General features: G+C 39.7%; 1 protein-coding gene and 1 non-coding gene across 2 annotated transcripts in view; one reads left to right on the forward strand and one right to left on the reverse strand.

Annotated features, from left to right (window-relative positions):
- WDR49 (WD repeat domain 49) overlaps positions 1-18736 on the reverse strand; it is a 148278-nt gene that overhangs the window by 68034 nt on the left and 61508 nt on the right. The window lies entirely within an intron of this gene.
- On the forward strand, positions 12617-12723 carry LOC125175793 (U6 spliceosomal RNA). The gene has a single exon (XR_007155968.1). It is a non-coding gene; the product is annotated as a U6 spliceosomal RNA (small nuclear RNA).

Genomic DNA, 18736 nt, shown 5'->3' on the forward strand with positions numbered 1-18736 from the left:
GATCCTGCAACACTACAAAACATTCTAAAAGGCAAAAAAACATAGTTTGAAGAAAGAGAGCAAGCATCACACCCAGACATGGCAGCAGGGATGTTGGAATTATCAGATCGGAAATTTAAAACAACTATGATTAACGTGCTAAAGGCTCTAATGGGTAAAGACAGCATGTGAGAACAGATGGGTAACATGAGCAGAGAGATGGAAATTCTTAGAAAGAACCAGAAAGAGGTGCTACAGATCAGGAGGGAAGTGTGCCTTTCATGTGCTTACTAACAGACTAAATGTGGCTGAGGAAAGAGTCTCTGAGCTTCTGGATATATCAGTAGAAACCTTGAAAACTGAAAAGGCAGAGGACAAAGACTGAAAACAAAAACAAAATACAGTATTCAAGAACTGTGGGGCAACTACCCAAGGTATAATATTCACACAATGTGAATACAAGTAGGAGAAGAAAAAAAAGGAACAAAAGAAATACCTGAAACAGTAATGACAGAAAATTTTGGCAAATTAATGACAGGTACCAAGCCACAGATTCAGGAGGCTCATGTGACACCAAGCAGAATAAATGCTAGAAAAATAAAAATAAATAAATAAATAAATAAATAGCAACACCTAGGCCTAGTGAAGTCAAAGGTAACATCTTAAGAGAAGCCAGATAAGAAAGACAACTTATCTTCAAAGGAACAATAAAGATAAGAATTACAATTGACTTCTCCTTAGAAAACACAATCCAGAAGGGAGTCAAGTGAAATATTTAAAGTGTTGAGAGAATAAACCTCCCAACCTAGAATTCTGTATCTCGTGAAAATAACCTTGAAAATAAAGGAGAAGTAGACTTTCTCAAACAAACAAAAACTAAAGGAATTTGTTGCCAGTAGGCCTACCTTCAAACTATGTTAAAAGATCTTTAAAGATAAAGAAAATAAAGTCAGAAAACTGGATCTACACCAAAAGGGAAAAACATTAAAGAAAATAAGTAAAGGTAGAATAAAAACTTTTATTTTTCTTGTTCTTTTTTTTTTTTAATTTTATTTTATTTTTATTTTTTTTTTTTATGAACTTTATTGACAAATTGGTTTCCATACAACACCCAGTGCTCATCCCAAAAGGTGCCCTCCTCAATACCCATCACCCACCCTCTCCTCCCTCCCACCCCCCATCAACCCTCAGTTTGTTCTCAGTTTTTAACAGTCTCTTATGCTTTGGCTCTCTCCCATTCTAACCTCTTTTTTTTTTTTTCTTCCCCTCCCCCATGGGTTCCCGTTAAGTTTCTCAGGATCCACATAAGAGTGAAAACATATGGTATCTGTCTTTCTCTGTATGGCTTATTTCACTTAGCATCACACTCTCCAGTTCCATCCACGTTGCTACAAAAGGCCATATTTCATTTTTTCTCATTGCCACGTAATATTCCATTGTGTATATAAACCACAATTTCTTTATCCATTCATCAGTTGATGGACATTTAGGCTCTTTCCATAATTTGGCTATTGTTGAGAGTGCTGCTATGAACATTGGGGTACAAGTGCCCCTATGCATCAGTACTCCTGTATCCCTTGGGTAAATTCCTAGCAGTGCTATTGCTGGGTCATAGGGTAGGTCTATTTTTAATTTTCTGAGGAACCTCCACACTGCTTTCCAGAGCGGCTGCACCAATTTGCATTCCCACCAACAGTGCAAGAGGGTTCCCGTTTCTCCACATCCTCTCCAGCATCTATAGTCTCCTGATTTGTTCATTTTGGCCACTCTGACTGGCGTGAAGTGATACCTGAGTGTGGTTTTGATTTGTATTTCCCTGATAAGGAGCGACGCTGAACATCTTTTCATGTGCCTGTTGGCCATCCGGATGTCTTCTTTAGAGAAGTGTCTATTCATGTTTTCTGCCCATTTCTTCACTGGGTTATTTGTTTTTCGGGTGTGGAGTTTGGTGAGCTCTTTATAGATTTTGGATACTAGCCCTTTGTCTGATATGTCATTTGCGAATATCTTTTCCCATTCCGTTGGTTGCCTTTTAGTTTTGTTGGTTGTTTCCTTTGCTGTGCAGAAGCTTTTGATCTTCATAAGGTCCCAGTAATTCACTTTTGCTTTTAATTCCCTTGCCTTTGGGGATGTGTCGAGGAAGAGATTGCTACGGCTGAGGTCAGAGAGGTCTTTTCCTGCTTTCTCCTCTAAGGTTTTGATGGTTTCCTGTCTCACATTTAGGTCCTTTATCCATTTTGAGTTTATTTTTGTGAATGGTGTGAGAAAGTGGTCTAGTTTCCACCTTCTGCATGTTGCTGTCCAGTTCTCCCAGCACCATTTGTTAAAGAGGCTGTCTTTTTTCCATTGGATGTTCTTTCCTGCTTTGTCAAAGATGAGTTGGCCATACGTTTGTGGGTCTAGTTCTGGGGTTTCTATTCTATTCCATTGGTCTATGTGTCTGTTTTGGTGCCAATACCATGCTGTCTTGATGATGACAGCTTTGTAGTAGAGGCTAAAGTCTGGGATTGTGATGCCTCCTGCTTTGGTCTTCTTCTTCAAAATTCCTTTGGCTATTCGGGGCCTTTTGTGGTTCCATATGAATTTTAGGATGGCTTGTTCTAGTTTCCAGAAGAATGCTGGTGCAATTTTGATTGGGATTGCATTGAATGTGTAGATAGCTTTGGGTAGTATTGACATTTTGACAATATTTATTTTTCCAATCCATGAGCAGGGAATGTCTTTCCATTTCTTTAAATCTTCTTCAATTTCCTTCATAAGCTTTCTATAGTTTTCAGCATACAGATCCTTTACATCTTTGGTTAGATTTATTCCTAGGTATTTTATGCTTCTTGGTGCAATTGTGAATGGGATCAGTTTCTTTATTTGTCTTTCTGTTGCTTCATTGTTAGTGTATAAGAATGCAACTGATTTCTGTACATTGATCTTGTATCCTGCAACTTTGCTGAATTCCTGTATCAGTTCTAGCAGACTTTTGGTGGAGTCTATCGGATTTTCCATGTATAATATCATGTCATCTGCAAAAAGCGAAAGCTTGACTTCATCTTTGCCAATTTTGATGCCTTTGATTTCCTTTTGTTGTCTGATTGCTGATGCTAGAACTTCCAGCACTATGTTAAACAGCAGCGGTGAGAGTGGGCATCCTTGTCGTGTTCCTGATCTCAGGGAAAAAGCTCTCAGTTTTTCCCCGTTGAGGATGATGTTAGCTGTGGGCTTTTCATAAATGGCTTTTATGATCTTTAAGTATGTTCCTTCTATCCCGACTTTCTCAAGGGTTTTTATTAAGAAAGGGTGCTGGATTTTGTCGAAGGCCTTTTCTGCATCGATTGACAGGATCATATGGTTCTTCTCTTTTTTTTTGTTAATGTGATGTATCACGTTGATTGATTTGCGAATGTTGAACCAGCCCTGCATCCCAGGAATGAATCCCACTTGATCATGGTGAATAATTCTTTTTATATGCCGTTGAATTCGATTTGCTAGTATCTTATTGAGAATATTTGCATCCATATTCATCAGGGATATTGGCCTGTAGTTCTCTTTTTTTACTGGGTCTCTGTCTGGTTTAGGAATCAAAGTAATACTGGCTTCATAGAATGAGTCTGGAAGTTTTCCTTCCCTTTCTATTTCTTGGAATAGCTTGAGAAGGATAGGTATTATCTCTGCTTTAAACGTCTGGTAGAACTCCCCTGGGAAGCCATCTGGTCCTGGACTCTTATTTGTTGGGAGATTTTTGATAACCGATTCAATTTCTTCGCTGGTTATGGGTCTGTTCAAGCTTTCTATTTCCTCCTGATTGAGTTTTGGAAGAGTGTGGGTGTTCAGGAATTTGTCCATTTCTTCCAGGTTGTCCAATTTGTTGGCATATAAGTTTTCATAGTATTCCCTGATGATTGTTTGTATCTCTGAGGGATTGGTCGTAATAATTCCATTCTCATTCATGATTTTATCTATTTGGGTCATCTCCCTTTTCTTTTTGAGAAGCCTGGCTAGAGGTTTGTCAATTTTGTTTATTTTTTCAAAAAACCAACTCTTGGTTTCGTTGATCTGCTCTATAGTTTTTTTAGATTCTATATTGTTTATTTCTGCTCTGATCTTTATTATTTCTCTTCTTCTGCTGGGTTTAGGCTGCCTTTGCTGTTCTGCTTCTAGTTCCTTTAGGTGTGCTGTTAGATTTTGTATTTGGGATTTTTCTTGTTTCTTGAGATAGGCCTGGATTGCAATGTATTTTCCTCTCAGGACTGCCTTTGCTGCGTCCCAAAGCGTTTGGATTGTTGTATTTTCATTTTCGTTTGTTTCCATATATTTTTTAATTTCTTCTATAATTGCCTGGTTGGCCCACTCATTCGTTAGTAGGGTGTTCTTTAACCTCCATGCTTTTGGAGGTTTTCCAGACTTTTTTCTGTGGTTGATTTCAAGCTTCATAGCATTGTGGTCTGAAAGTAAGCATGGTATAATTTCAATTCTTGTAAACTTATGAAGGGCTGTTTTGTGACCCAGTATATGATCTATCTTGGAGAATGTTCCATGTGCACTCGAGAAGAAAGTATATTCTGTTGCTTTGGGATGCAGAGTTCTAAATATATCTGTCAAGTCCATCTGATCCAGTGTCTCATTCAGGGCCCTTGTTTCTTTATTGACTGTGTGTCTAGATGATCTATCCATTTCTGTAAGTGGGGTGTTAAAGTCCCCTGCAATTACCACATTCTTATCAATAAGGTTGCTTATGTTTATGAGTAATTGTTTTATATATTTGGGGGCTCCGGTATTCGGTGCATAGACATTTATAATTGTTAGCTCTTCCTGATGGATAGACCCTGTAACTATTATATAATGTCCTTCTTCATCTCTTGTTACAGCCTTTAATTTAAAGTCTAGTTTGTCTGATATAAGTATGGCTACTCCAGCTTTCTTTTGGCTTCCAGTCGCATGATAAATAGTTCTCCATCCCCTCACTCTCAATCTAAAGGTGTCCTCAGGTCTAAAATGAGTCTCTTGTAGACAGCAAATAGATGGGTCTTGTTTTTTTATCCATTCTGATACCCTATGTCTTTTGGTTGGCGCATTTAATCCATTTACATTCAGTGTTATTATAGAAAGATACGGGTTTAGAGTCATTGTGATGTCTGTATGTTTTATGCTTGTAGTGATGTCTCTGGGACATTGTCTCACAGGGTCCCCCTTAGGATCTCTTGTAGGGCTGGTTTAGTGGTGACAAATTCCTTCAGTTTTTGTTTGTTTGGGAAGACCTTTATCTCTCCTTCTATTCTAAATGACAGACTTGCTGGATAAAGGATTCTTGGCTGCATATTTTTTCTGTCTAGCACCCTGAAAATCTCGTGCCAATTCTTTCTGGCCTGCCAAGTTTCAAAAGAGAGATCAGTCACGAGTCTTATAGGTCTCCCTTTATATGTGAGGGCACGTTTACCCCTTGCTGCTTTCAGAATTTTCTCTTTATCCTTGTATTTTGCCAGTTTCACTATGATATGTCATGCAGAAGATCGATTCAAGTTACGTCTGAAGGGAGTTCTCTGTGCCTCTTGGATTTCAATGCCTTTTTCCTTCCCCAGTTCAGGGAAGTTCTCAGCTATTATTTCTTCAAGTACCCCTTCAGCACCTTTCCCTCTCTCTTCCTCCTCTGGGATACCAATTATGCGTATATTATTTCTTTTTAGTGTATCACTTAGTTCTCTAATTTTCCCCTCATACTCCTGGATTTTTTTATCTCTCTTTTTCTCAGCTTCCTCTTTTTCCATAACTTTATCTTCTAGTTCACCTATTCTCTCCTCTGCCTCTTCAAGCCGAGCCGTGGTGGTTTCCATTTTGTTATGCATTTCGTTTAAAGCGTTTTTCAGCTCCTCGTGACTGTTCCTTAGTCCCTTGATCTCTGTAGCAAGAGATTCTCTGCTGTCCTGTATACTGTTTTCAAGCCCAGCGATTAATTTTATGACTATTATTCTAAATTCACTTTCTGTTATATTATTTAAATCCTTTTTGATGAGCTCATTAGCTGTTGTTATTTCCTGGAGATTCTTCTGAGGGGAATTCTTCCGCTTGGTCATTTTGGATAGTCCCTGGCGTGGTGAGGACCTGCAGGGCACTTCCCCTGTGCTGTGGTGTATAACTGGAGTTGGTGGGCGGGGCCGCAGTCAGACCTGATGTCTGCCCCCAGCCCACCGCTGGGGCCACAGTCAGACTGGTGTGTGCCTTCTCTTCCCCTCTCCTAGGGGCGGGATTCACTGTGGGGTGGTGTGGCTGTCTGGGCTACTTGCACCCTGCCAGGCTTGTGATGCTGGGGATCTGGCATATTAGCTGGGGTGGGTAGGCAAGGTGCACGGGGGCAGGAGGGGCAGGCTTAGATCGCTTCTCCTTAGGTGATCCACTTCAGGAGGGGCCCTGTGGCAGCGGGAGGGAGTCAGATCCGCTGCCGGAGGTTTGGCTCCGCAGAAGCGCAGAGTTGGGTGTTTGCGCGGAGCGAGCAAGTTCCCCGGCAGGAACTGGTTCTCTTTGGGATTTTGGCTGGGGGATGGGCGGGGGAGATGGCGCTGGCGAGCGCCTTTGTTCCCCACCAAACTGAGCTCTGTCGTCCGGGAGCTCAGCAACTCTCCCTCCCTTTGTCCTCCAGCCTTCCCGCTTTCTGAGCAGATCTGTTAACTTATGACCTCCCAGACGCTAAGTCGCGCTTGTTGTCGGAACACAGTCCGCCCGGCCCCTCCGCTTTTGCAAGCCAGACTCGGGGGCTCTGCTTGGCCGGCGAGCCGCCCCTCCGCCCCGGCTCCCTCCCGCCAGTCCGTGGAGCGCGCACCGCCTCGCCGCCCTTCCTACCCTCTTCCGTGGGCCTCTCGTCTGCGTTTGGCTCCGGCGACTCCGTTCTGCTAATCCTCTGGCGGTTTTCTGGGTTATTTAGGCAGGTGTAGATGGAATCTAAGTGATCAGCAGGACGAGCAGTGAGCCCAGCGTCCTCCTAAGCCGCCATCTTGCAAAACCTCCTATTTTTCTTGTTCTTAATTGATCTTAATTTGATCTAACAATCAAAACAATAATACCAACAATGCACTAAATTATGTATGCTTATGTATACATACATGATTATATAGAGATATATGTTAATATATAAGGGAAATGAATGACAACAGTGATACAGGGGGAAAGAGGGAGGAATTACATTATTTTGTTATTATAAGGCATGAAAACTACTTGTAAAGTAATATAGTGTTATGTGAATGTGGACTGGGATCTGTTATAAACGTACATTGAAAACTCTAGAGCAACCATTTTTCAAAAGCTAAAAGCAAAATGTAACTGATATGCTAAAAAAAGAGAGGAAATAGAATCAATTAAAACCATAGAAAAGGAACAGAAGATTAAAACAGGAACAAAGAACGAGGGCAACCAATAGAAAACAGTGACAAAGTGAAAGCTATTTATCCAACTATATCAATAATCACTTTGAATCTAAATGCACTAAATGAACAAATCAAGCCAGATTGTCAGATTGGATAAAAAAATCAAGACCCAACTATATGTCGTATAAAGGAAACTCAATTTAAATATAAAAATACATTCAGATTGAAAGTAAAATGGACAAAGAATGATATGCCATGCTACCACAAATGAAAAGGACATGGGAGTAGCTATAGTGATTTCAGACAAAGCAGACTTTAGAGCAAGAAGGTTATTAGGGATGAAGACGGGAATAATAATAAAGGGTCAAGTCTCCAAGAACACATAACATTCCTTAATGTGTGTGACTCTAACAAACTGCATCAAACCACAGGAGGCGAAACTGGTAGAACTGTAAGGAGAAATACATTAATCCGCTTTTATAGTTGAAGATTTCAACACTCCTCTTTCAGAAAGGGACAGAACCAGCAGGCAGAAAATCAGTAATGGTATAGTTGAACTCAACAATATCATCAATCAAGTGGATACAAATATAAAATAAACTACCTCATGCAACAATGACAAAATACATATTCTTCTCAAGCTTGTATGGAACTTTCACCAAAATAATATGCCCCATATTTTGGGACATAAAACACACCTTAAACAAATTTAAAAGAATAAAAATCATACAATGTCTGGTCTTCGACCACAGTGAAATTAAACTAGAAATCAACAACAGAAAGGTAACTAGAAAAATCCCTTAATACTTGGAGATTAAATGGCACATTTCTTGGGGCGCCTGGGTGGCGTAGTCGGTTAAGCGTCCGACTTCAGCCAGGTCACGATCTCGCGGTCCGTGAGCTCGAGCCCCGCGTCAGGCTCTGGGCTGATGGATCAGAGCCTGGAGCCTGTTTCAGATTCTGTGTCTCCCTCTCTCTCTGCCCCTCCCCCGTTCATGCTCTGTCTCTCTCTGTCCCAAAAATAAATAAACGTTGAAAAAAAAAATTTTTTTTTAAATAAAAAAAAATGGCACATTTCTAAATAACACATAGGTCAAAGAAACTCTCAAGAGCATTTTTAAAATATTAACTAAATTAAAACACAAATAAAAATTTTAGGATGCAGAGAAAGCAATGCTTAGAGGAAAATTTATGCATATATTAGAAAAGTTAATGCAATTAAAAGTAAGCAGAAGAAAAGAAAAAATTAAAGTTAGAGCAGAAATCAATGAAACTGAAAACCAAAAATTAATAAAGTCAGTGAAACCAAAACCTTTATTGAAAAGATCAGTAAAACTGATAAGACTTTAGCTAGCCTAAGTAAGAAAAAAAAGAAGAGAGAAGACATAAATCACTAATATCAGAAATGAAAGAGGGGACATCACTAAAGATCCCATAGACATTAAAAGGATAATAGAGGAATACATACTATAAAAACTCTATGCCTACAAATTTGACAACCTAGACAAAATCGGCCAACTTATTTAAATACACAATCTTCCCAAATTCTCACGAGAAATAGACATATTAGAAAAAAATAGACATAAGAGAAGTCCAAATAGGCTTATATCAGTGAAAAAAATTAAATCAATAGTTAATAATGTGCCTTTTTAAAAAAATTATTTAAATTCTAGTTAGTCAACACTCAGTGCAATATTGGTGTCAGTAGAATTCAGTGATTCATCACTTATATACAACACTCAGTGCTCATCATCATATGTGCCCTCATTAATGCCCATCCCCCATCTAGCCCATCCCCCACCTACCTCCCTTCATCAACCCTCAGTTTGTCCTATATCATTAAGAGTCTCTTATGATTTGTTTCCCTCTCTCTTTTTCCCTCTTCCCAAATGTTCATCTATTTTGTTAAATTCCACATGACTGAAATCGCATGGTATTTATTCGTCTCTCTCTGATTTCGTTAGTGTAATACACTCTAGTTCCATCCATGTCATTGCAAATGGCAAGATTTCATTATTTTTGATGGCCAAGTAATATGCCATTGTATATATGTACCACATCTTCTTTATTCACTTATCAGTCGATGGACAATTGGAATCTTTCTATCGTTTGGCTATTGTTGACAAGGTTGCTATGAACATTGGGGTGCATGTACCTCTATGAATCTGTATAATTAATAATATTCTAAATCAGGAGCACCTGGGTGGCTCAGTTGGTTAAGCGTGACTCTTAACCACGCTTGACTCATAACCACGTCATGATCTCATGGTTCATGAAGTTCTAGCCCTGCATCAGGCTCCGCTCTGTTAGTGCAGAGCCTGCTTGGGATTCTCTCTCTGCCCCTCCCTGCCTCTCTCTCTCAAAATAAATAAATAAACTTAAAAAAAGTTAAAAACACATAATGTTCCAAAACAGAAAGCATAGGATGAATGGGTTCATTGATGAATTCTATGAAAATTTAAGAAAGAAATGATACCAAATTACTATAGTCTTGTTCAGAGGATAGAAGCAGAGGGAATACTTCCTGACTCATTCTATGAGGCCAGCATCACCCTAACCAAACAAAATACCAAAACCAAAGACATTACAGAAAAGAAAACCACAGACCAATATGTCTCATAAACATAGATGCACCAATACTTAACAAAATAATAGCAAATCAAATCCAACAATGCATAAAAAAAGTCACATAGCGTAACCAAGTGATACTTATTCCAGGTATGCAAGGCTGCTTCAACATTTAAAAATCAATTAATGCAAACCATCACATTGATAGGAAGAAACATCATGTGATATTAGTAGATGCAGAAAAAGCATCTGACAAAATCCAATACCTATTCATGATAAAAATTATCAGTAAACTTGGGGTACTCAGGTGTCTCAGGTGGTTAAGTGACTGGCTCTTGATTTCAACTCAGATCGAGGTCTCACAGTTGTCAGGCTCTGTGATAGGGGAGCCTGCTTAGGATTCTCTCTCACCCTCTCCCTCTGCCTCTCCCCTGCTCCCCCTCGTTCTCTCTCTCTGTCTCTATCAAAAAAAAAAGATATATATATACATATATATATATATATATACATATATATACCTGTAAACTACCAGTAGAGGGAAACTTCCTCCACTTGATAGAGTACTTGCAAAAAACATAGAGCTAATATCATACTTAATGGTGAGAAACACGAAGCTTCCATACTAAGGTAAAAGGCAAGCATATCCCCTCTTATCACTCCTTTTCAGCATCATCTAGAAACTTTACCTAACCCACTAAGACAAGTAAAGGAAATAAAAGGTATAAAGATTAGAAAAGAAGGAATAAATTGCCTTGGTTAACAGATGACATGATCCTCTATGTAGAAAATACAAAAGCATAAATAAAAAACTCCTAGAACCAAAGTGATTACAGCAAGATAGCAGGATACAAGGTTAATATATAAAAGTCAATCATTTTCCTATAAAGCAGCAATGAAAAGTAGAATTTGAAAATAAAAATGCAATTCCATTTACATTCGTAGTTACTGAAATTAAATACTTAGGTATAATTTAAAAAATGAACAAGATCTATATGACATAAACTATAGACCTCTGATAAATGAAATCAAAGAACTAACTAAATGGAGATATTCCATATTTTATGGATAGGAAAACTCAATATTTTGAAGATCTCAGTTCTCCCCAACTTAACCAATATATACCATGCAATGCAAATAAAAATCCCAGCAAGTCATTTTGTGGATATTGACAAACCGATTCTAAACTTTGCATAAAGAGACCAAAGACCCAAATGAGCTAACACAATATTATAGGAAAAGAACAAAATTGGAAGACTGACACTGCCAACTTCATGATTTACCATGAAGCTTCAATAATCAACACAGTATAATACTGGCATAAAAATGGACAACTAGATCAATGGAACAGAAAAAAGAGCCCCAAAAATAGATGCACATAAATGCGGTCAACTGATCTTTGCCAAAGAAACCAGGGCAGTATAACGGAGACAGGATAGTGTTTCCAACAAATGGTGCAGGAATAACTGGACATCCATATGTAAGAAGATGAATCTAGACGCAGACCTCAAGCCCTTCACAAAAACCAACACAATGGATCACAGACCTAAAAACATAAAACACAAAACTGTAAAACGCCAAGAAGACACATTGGAGAAAATTTAAATGACCTTGGGTTTGGCAATGACTTCTTAGATAAAACGTTGAAGGTATGGTCCATGAAAGACAAAAACTGATAAGCTGGACTTCATTAAATTTAAAAATTTCTGCTCTGCAAAAGACACTGTCAAGAGAATGAAAAGGTAAGGCACAGATTTGGAGAAATTATTTTCAAAAGACACTTATGTTGAAGTGAACTGTTACCCAGAATATACAAAATATACAAAAACTCTTAAAATTCAACAAGAAAACAATCCAATTAAAAAATGGGCCAAAGATCTTAACAGACACCTAACCAAACAATATAAACAAATGGCAAATAAGCATATGAAAAGATGTTCCACATTATATGGCATTGGGGAAATACAAGGTAAAATAATAATGTGATACTATACATCTATTGTACACACTACACGTTCCAATAGAATGGCTTAAATCTGGAACACTGACAACATCAAATGCTGATGAGGCTGTAAAGCAGTAAGATCATTCATTCTTATTGCCTGTGTGAAAGCAAACTGGTACAGCCACGTTGGGAGGCACAAAACTAAGCATATTCTTACCATACAAGCTCCCAATCATGTTTCTTGATATTTACCCAAAGGAGTTAAAAACTCATGACCACACAAAAGCCTATGCATGGAAGTTTATAGAAGCTTTATTCATAATAGCCAATACAGGAACGCAGCCAAGATGTCCTTCAGTAAGGGGCACCAGGGTGGCTCAGTCGGTTAAGCATCCAACTTGGGCTCAGGTCATGATCTCATGGTTTGTGAGTTTGAGCCCTGCGTTGGGCTCTGTGCTGACAACTCAGAGCCTGGAGCCTATTTCAGATTCTGTCTCTGTCTCTCTCTCTGCCCCTCCCCCACTTGCATTCTGTCTCTCCTCTCTCTCTCTCAAAAATAAACATTAAAAAAAATTTAAAAAGGGGTGCCTGGGTGGCTCAGTCGGTTAAGCGTCCTACTTCGGCTCAGGTCACGATCTCACTGTCCATGAATTCGAGCCCCGCGTCAGGCTCTGTGCTGACTGCTCAGAGCCTGAAGCCTGTTTTCAGAATCTGTGTCTCCCTCTCTCTCTCTGCCCCTCCCCCGTTCATGCTCTGTCTCTCTCTGTCTCAAAAATAAATAGTGCTCGCTTCGGCAGCACATATACTAAAATTGGAACGATACAGAGAAGATTAGCATGGCCCCTGCGCAAGGATGACACGCAAATTCGTGAAGCGTTCCATATTTTTGGGTCTTTCATTAAAAGAAAACTTCAACTGAAAAAATAAATAAATAAATAAATAAACGTTAAAAAAAATTTTAAAAAAATTTAAAAAAGATGTCCTTCAGTAAGTGAATGGATAAATAAACGGTGGAACATCTATACAATGGAATACCATTCAATATTAAAAAAAAAAAAGATCGCTCAAGCCATTGAAATACATAGAGAAAACATAAATGCAGATTACTGAGTGATAGAAGCCAATCTGAAAAGGCTGTATGCTATAATGGTGGATACATGAGATTATACATTTGTCTAAACTCTCAGAATGTACTACACCAAGATTGGCCCTAATGTAAACTGTGGTTACGCTTGGTGATAATGATGTGTCAGTATAGGTTCATCATTTGCAATAAATGTACCACTCTAGTGGTGGGTGTGGATAGTGGGGCAGGGTATGAGTGTGGGAAGACAGGGGGCCTATGGGGGTATCTTTGTACTTTCTACTCAATTTTGCTGTGAACCTGAAAGTGGTCTTCAAAAAAACAAAAATTCTTTTTTTAAAAAAGGCTGAGACTGTGATGTTGAGAGAGGCTGAGGAAAGGGTGGCTTTTATGGAGACTATTTGACGATATCCATCAAGGTCACTGACATAAATACTCTCTGACTCCATAATTTCAGCTCTAGGAATTTATTCCACAGATATTTCCTCACTAGTGCTAAAATCTGTGTGTTCAAGGTTGAAAACTACTACATTATTTGTAATATAAAAATACTGAAATCAAAAAATGTCCGTAAAAGCTGACGAAAAAACTTTGTTACAAGCTGACGAAAAAACTTTGTTACAACCATGTAATGGAATACTGTGCAACTGTAACAAAGTAAGAGGCTACTCTAGGTAATGAGATAAGATGATCTTTAGGCTGTATTGTTAGGTGAAAAATCAATGTACAGAACAGTGTTTCTGTGCATACAATATGCTATCGTTTGTGTAAACAGCATTTAAAATAACATCAATTCTTAAATATTAAGAATTAAATCTATCTATATTTAAAAGTGAGTATATATGTTTCCTTGTGTATGAATAGAATAGCGGTTCTATAGAATGACCTGAGCTGAAGTCGGATGCTTAACCGACTGAGCCACCCAGGCTCCAGCCCCATTTTTAATGAATGATTTGGCATTATGCCTTGCTGTGATAGTACAAGAGGTGGTCCTCGATAAAGAGCACCACTCTGGCTAATATGAAGAGGGTCTAGTCTTCAAATTTTCCAAGTCAACATCCCATGCTGAGACGTGGGAACCCCACCAATGATCTCGAGGGTCCTGCTGGAGGCAGCCAGGCAGCCGCGGACATGTCTCTTTACATAACCATGCATGTGATTAATATGCTTACTCTTGGAGATTGGGTAAAATGGCAAGATTCTGGGAGGCAATTTGTGTATCAAATTATCTAATATGCATATATTTTAACCTAGAATTCATTCCTAAGATTTTACCCTAGAGAAATAAAGTCATGAGTGTGAATATATTTATGCACAAAAAAGTTCATAATAGCAAAATTCTCATCAAGGCAAATGGATCAGTAAATTATGATACACACACAGGGATACTGTGCTGCTTTTTAAAAATGATTTAGTAGATCTACATACACTTAGGTACAAGGAAATATATTCCAATATATTATAGAATAAAAAAGAAGCTTACGGAACCATATTTATATAAAATATTCTATGCACACAGAGATATTTAGAACATATTGATGGTATTTCAGCAATACTTAGTTCCTTATTTGAGCTTACTGCATTGTTTTAATTTCTTATAATAAGCATGTAGTGCTTTACAAAGCTAAGTTATTTAAATAATAAAAAATAGTTAATATGGTTCCCTGCCTAAATGCAATGATGCCTAAATATCTAGTCTGACTATAAATGTGTCCTAGATGCAAGACAAACTGAAACATCACCATATTTTACAAAAACAACATAAACCCACATCATTAGGATGAGAGCCAGAGTGATCACTCAGAAATTTTATCTATTCCAGTTTATAGGAGTCCCACAAATACATTTCTTTTAAGTTTCCTAACCTCATGAGTTTTTAATAAAAGCTCTATTTAAGAACTCGGTGCAAAGACAGTTCATTAGAACTTCTTTCATAAGTTCTATTCATAAGAACTATGAAAGACAGTTCATAGAACTGCCTCGGGGATATTGAGTTCCTTTGATTCTTTCAAAATTCAGCATTCCAGGGACTCCTTCATCCTGTCCCAACTTGTTCTGCTGTGAGCTGTGAGGGCAAGCTTTGCCGGGTGAGGTAAAGCATGTGGTTTCTTTTAAAAGATTTTGCAGGGTATAACATCACTTTCTTAGATTAGGGTACAAGGATACCAAAAGGCAGGTGGATAAAGAAAAGTCGCAGAGCTGCGCCCAGTTGCTTTAATACAGGGATTATGTCAGGTCTCTGCCGAAGTCCAAAGAGAACGAAATAATAATAAAGCTTCGGCAACATATTAAAATGACAACAGAAAGGGAGGTTTTCATTAAACTCAGACAAAGAGAAAGTCTACCAAAACAAAACAAAACAAAAAACAAAAAACCCCACCAAACCAGATAACCCAAGAACAAGTTCCTGTGGACTGAAAAAGCCTGGATTCCTTTTGAACCTGGAATGAGAAAGGGTGATATGTGACCAAATCTAGCAATTGAGATGTATTTGATGCTCGGGAGAGTCTAAGGAGTTGTAGGGAGATACAGAAGTGGAATGGAAGGATCTTTCCCCTTACATCAAAATCAAAGGAGGAGAGAAAAATGGGAGTTTAGTTAAGCGTTTGACGGGAAACAACTAGAAATGTGAGCAACACTCAGAGAGGGGAGAGGTAAGTGTGGGGTGTCCCTGCAGATTCTGGGAGCGGAGAGGCCCAAGAGGAGCTCTGGGGATGAATGTTTATGAGCAGGAAGTGAGGAGAGAAGGGGCAGGATCAACAACTACCTCTCCTAAAGTGGTGTTCCCCGATAAGCCCAATTCAGGATCCCCTCCTCCATTCTAATCCTCCTAACATCTTGCTTTCACATGCACATGGTTAAAACAAAGATTAAGGAATAGCAAGAAGTTTAAGAATAGTAGTGTCGTAAATCACCAGCATTTAGCCTGAGAGGTATAGGGGGCAGGGGGAGCCTTGATAAAGCTGGTTGTTTCTAAGAGGCAGGCTATAGCAAAGCAATGCTGCAAAGATATGTGCTGTTGCCAATTTCACATCTATGCTCCCCACCTCCATCACCCAACACCCTCACCACAAGACACATACATTTTTAAGAGTCAATCAACTGAAGCTTAGACATGTTAAGCTATCTGCTGGACCCTGAACTCTGATCTAACTCAGCAGATCTAAAAACTTTAGATCTTGGGGGCACCTGGACAGCTCAGTTGGTTAAGTGTCCAATGCATGATTTCGGTTCACGTCATGATCTTACAGTTCATGGGTCCGAGCGCCTTTTCTAACTCTTCCCTGACATTGTGGAGCCTGCTTGGGATTCTCTCTCTCCTCTCTCTCTCTCTCTCTGCCCCTCCCATGCATGTGCTCTCTCTCTCTCTCTCTCTCTCTCTCTCTCTCTCTCTCTCAAAGGGATCTTGGGATCCCTTAAGGCTCTTAAAAATTACTGAAGAATCCAAACAGGTTTAGTTTATGTGGGAGACAGAGACAAAGATAAATATACTATATATTTACCATATTAGAAATTTAAACTGAGAAACTGTGAAAACACAAGAATACAAAAGCTTATATTCTTTTAACCATTACAGCAATGATGTCATCACCCCTCACGCAGCCTCTAGAAAACCCCAGTATACACTCAGGAGACAATAATGAAAAACGTGAATGACTACTACTATGATGAAAAGAGTTTTGATCTTGCAGATTCTCTGAAAGAATCTGAGCTCCCTCAGGGGTCTGAGGTCACACTGTGAAACTGCTGGTTTTTTCTTTTTAATTTTTTAGTTTTTATTTTAGTGGAGGGAGGGAGGGGCAGAGAGAGGGGGAGACAAAGAATCACAAGCAGGCTCCATACTCAGCATGGAGCTCAACGCAGAGCCCGATGCAGGGCTCAATTCCCTCATCCTGGGATCATGACCTGAGCTGAAACCAAGAGCTGAACATGTGACCAACCGAGCCCCCCAGGCACCCCGAAAATTGCCGTTTTAAACTCAAGCCCATGCTTTATTTTTCCAAGACCAGGCTGTGGTACATTCAGTGAATGCCGTTCACAATCTGGCTGTAAACTCCCTTTACTGCCTCAACTCCCACAACATTTGCTAAGTACCTGCAAACACCAGAATAAATCCTCTCCCTGTTGAAAAAAAAAAAATGTCCTGTGAGTACGGGAGGCTCTCTGAAAGCTCATGCTGTGTCTTCTGTCTGGAACTGCTTCCTTCCCCTTTTACAGAGTCCCACTCTAAGACTTCAGGGCTCTGTTCTGTCACCCAGCCCAGCCCCAGGCAGAACTGACCACCCGCCGTGGACACAGCACTTTGCTCTCATCTCTACTGCGTTTTACTGTATTCCACCTTGAAGGTGTGAATTAGGAATGTGTCTGCCTCCCCTTCTTCCATCCCTCAATCCTGAATTGAGCCCCTGCTTAGCAGTGAACACCAAGATGGTCTGGACCTGAATCTCCCCGAGCTACTGGAAGGAAGAGACGGGAGTATAGGAATCTGACTCCTCATTCCTGGCACCTGGACTTGTTCAAAACTGTTTTATTTGCTTGGTCTAATTACTCTGAAATGATACATTCTCACTGGGGGGTGGGACTGTGGGTGACTTTGTTTTCTTTGCTCCTAACTGCAATACATGTTTATAATTATAAATGTAATGCCACATTAAAGTGTTTCTCTGTAGCCTAGCCGCTATAGTTACGAAACACGTATGCTAGGGTCGGTTCTATGTGCTTTATATACATATTGATGCTTTTAATTATTTATACTGCTAACAGCAAAAATAAGTAGAGGTGTGAACACCCAACTCAACCATACGTGATTCTTCCCGCTTGTACCCCATATGTGCGTGTTCTATTGTTCCCTGCAATTCGCCTATATTTCCGCTATCTTGGCTTTATCTTCACATCCCAAATGGGAGATCCCTCATCTTCGTGTCCCGTTTCCTGAATTCCGCCTGGGAGATTGCTCATCTAATGGCGAGACAACATAAGAGCTTCACATCCACGTACAGACCTAGCTTTTTAATTTTGCAGATCTCAATTAGCAAAATGTTCTCCTGGAAATAAATAACATCTCTCAGTGGCCACCAGGGAGCCGAATTAACTGGCTGCCTTCATAAACTTCAGTAAAACATTTACGGGAGAATGTTCCCCGCAGATGGAATTCGAAATGGATTGTTTTGTAAAGGATTTTTATCTCCTACAATAACCAGAAAACAGAGTGTTTAAAGTACTGACACGGCACACTACTCATTACCAACAAAGGGCTTTCCACCCCTTGCACAAAAACCGAACCACTCATTTCTGCACGAGCGCAGAAGCTTCTGCGGAGGGGAAGGGAGGACGGGTTGGAGTTACTGTTTAATTGGCCGCAAGCTGGATACCAGCTCTCTGCTCCGCTCCTGCTGTGCAGTTACCATCAGGCCTGAGGTGATCACTGCAGCAGGCTAAACTTCCCCGGTGCCTCTCCCTCCACGACGCCGCAAGCTGGTCCTCTTGGAAGGCCTGGGGTCCAGAGGAGGTCCAGAGGAGCAAGGGCGTCCTCATTGACATGCAGGTGGCGATCCCGTAAGCAAAGGCTGCAAAGTGTCATTAAAGTAGCGGGGAGACAGACGCCGCTGGCGCTGCATACCAAGTGGCGCCACATTTAACTGAATCATTTTATTATGAATACATTCCGGGCTGCCACTGTGAGCCGCTGGTGTAAAATATGCCTGGCAAAATGGATCTCTGCTAATTACATTTCATGCATATTTCAGAACTTTCCGCGGAGATCCAGGAGGATGGTGCTCATAAAAGAGAACTTTACAGCCAGGTTCACTGGCATTT

Source organism: Prionailurus viverrinus, chromosome C2, assembly GCF_022837055.1.
Source record: "Prionailurus viverrinus isolate Anna chromosome C2, UM_Priviv_1.0, whole genome shotgun sequence".
Taxonomy (NCBI): Eukaryota; Metazoa; Chordata; class Mammalia; order Carnivora; family Felidae; genus Prionailurus; species Prionailurus viverrinus.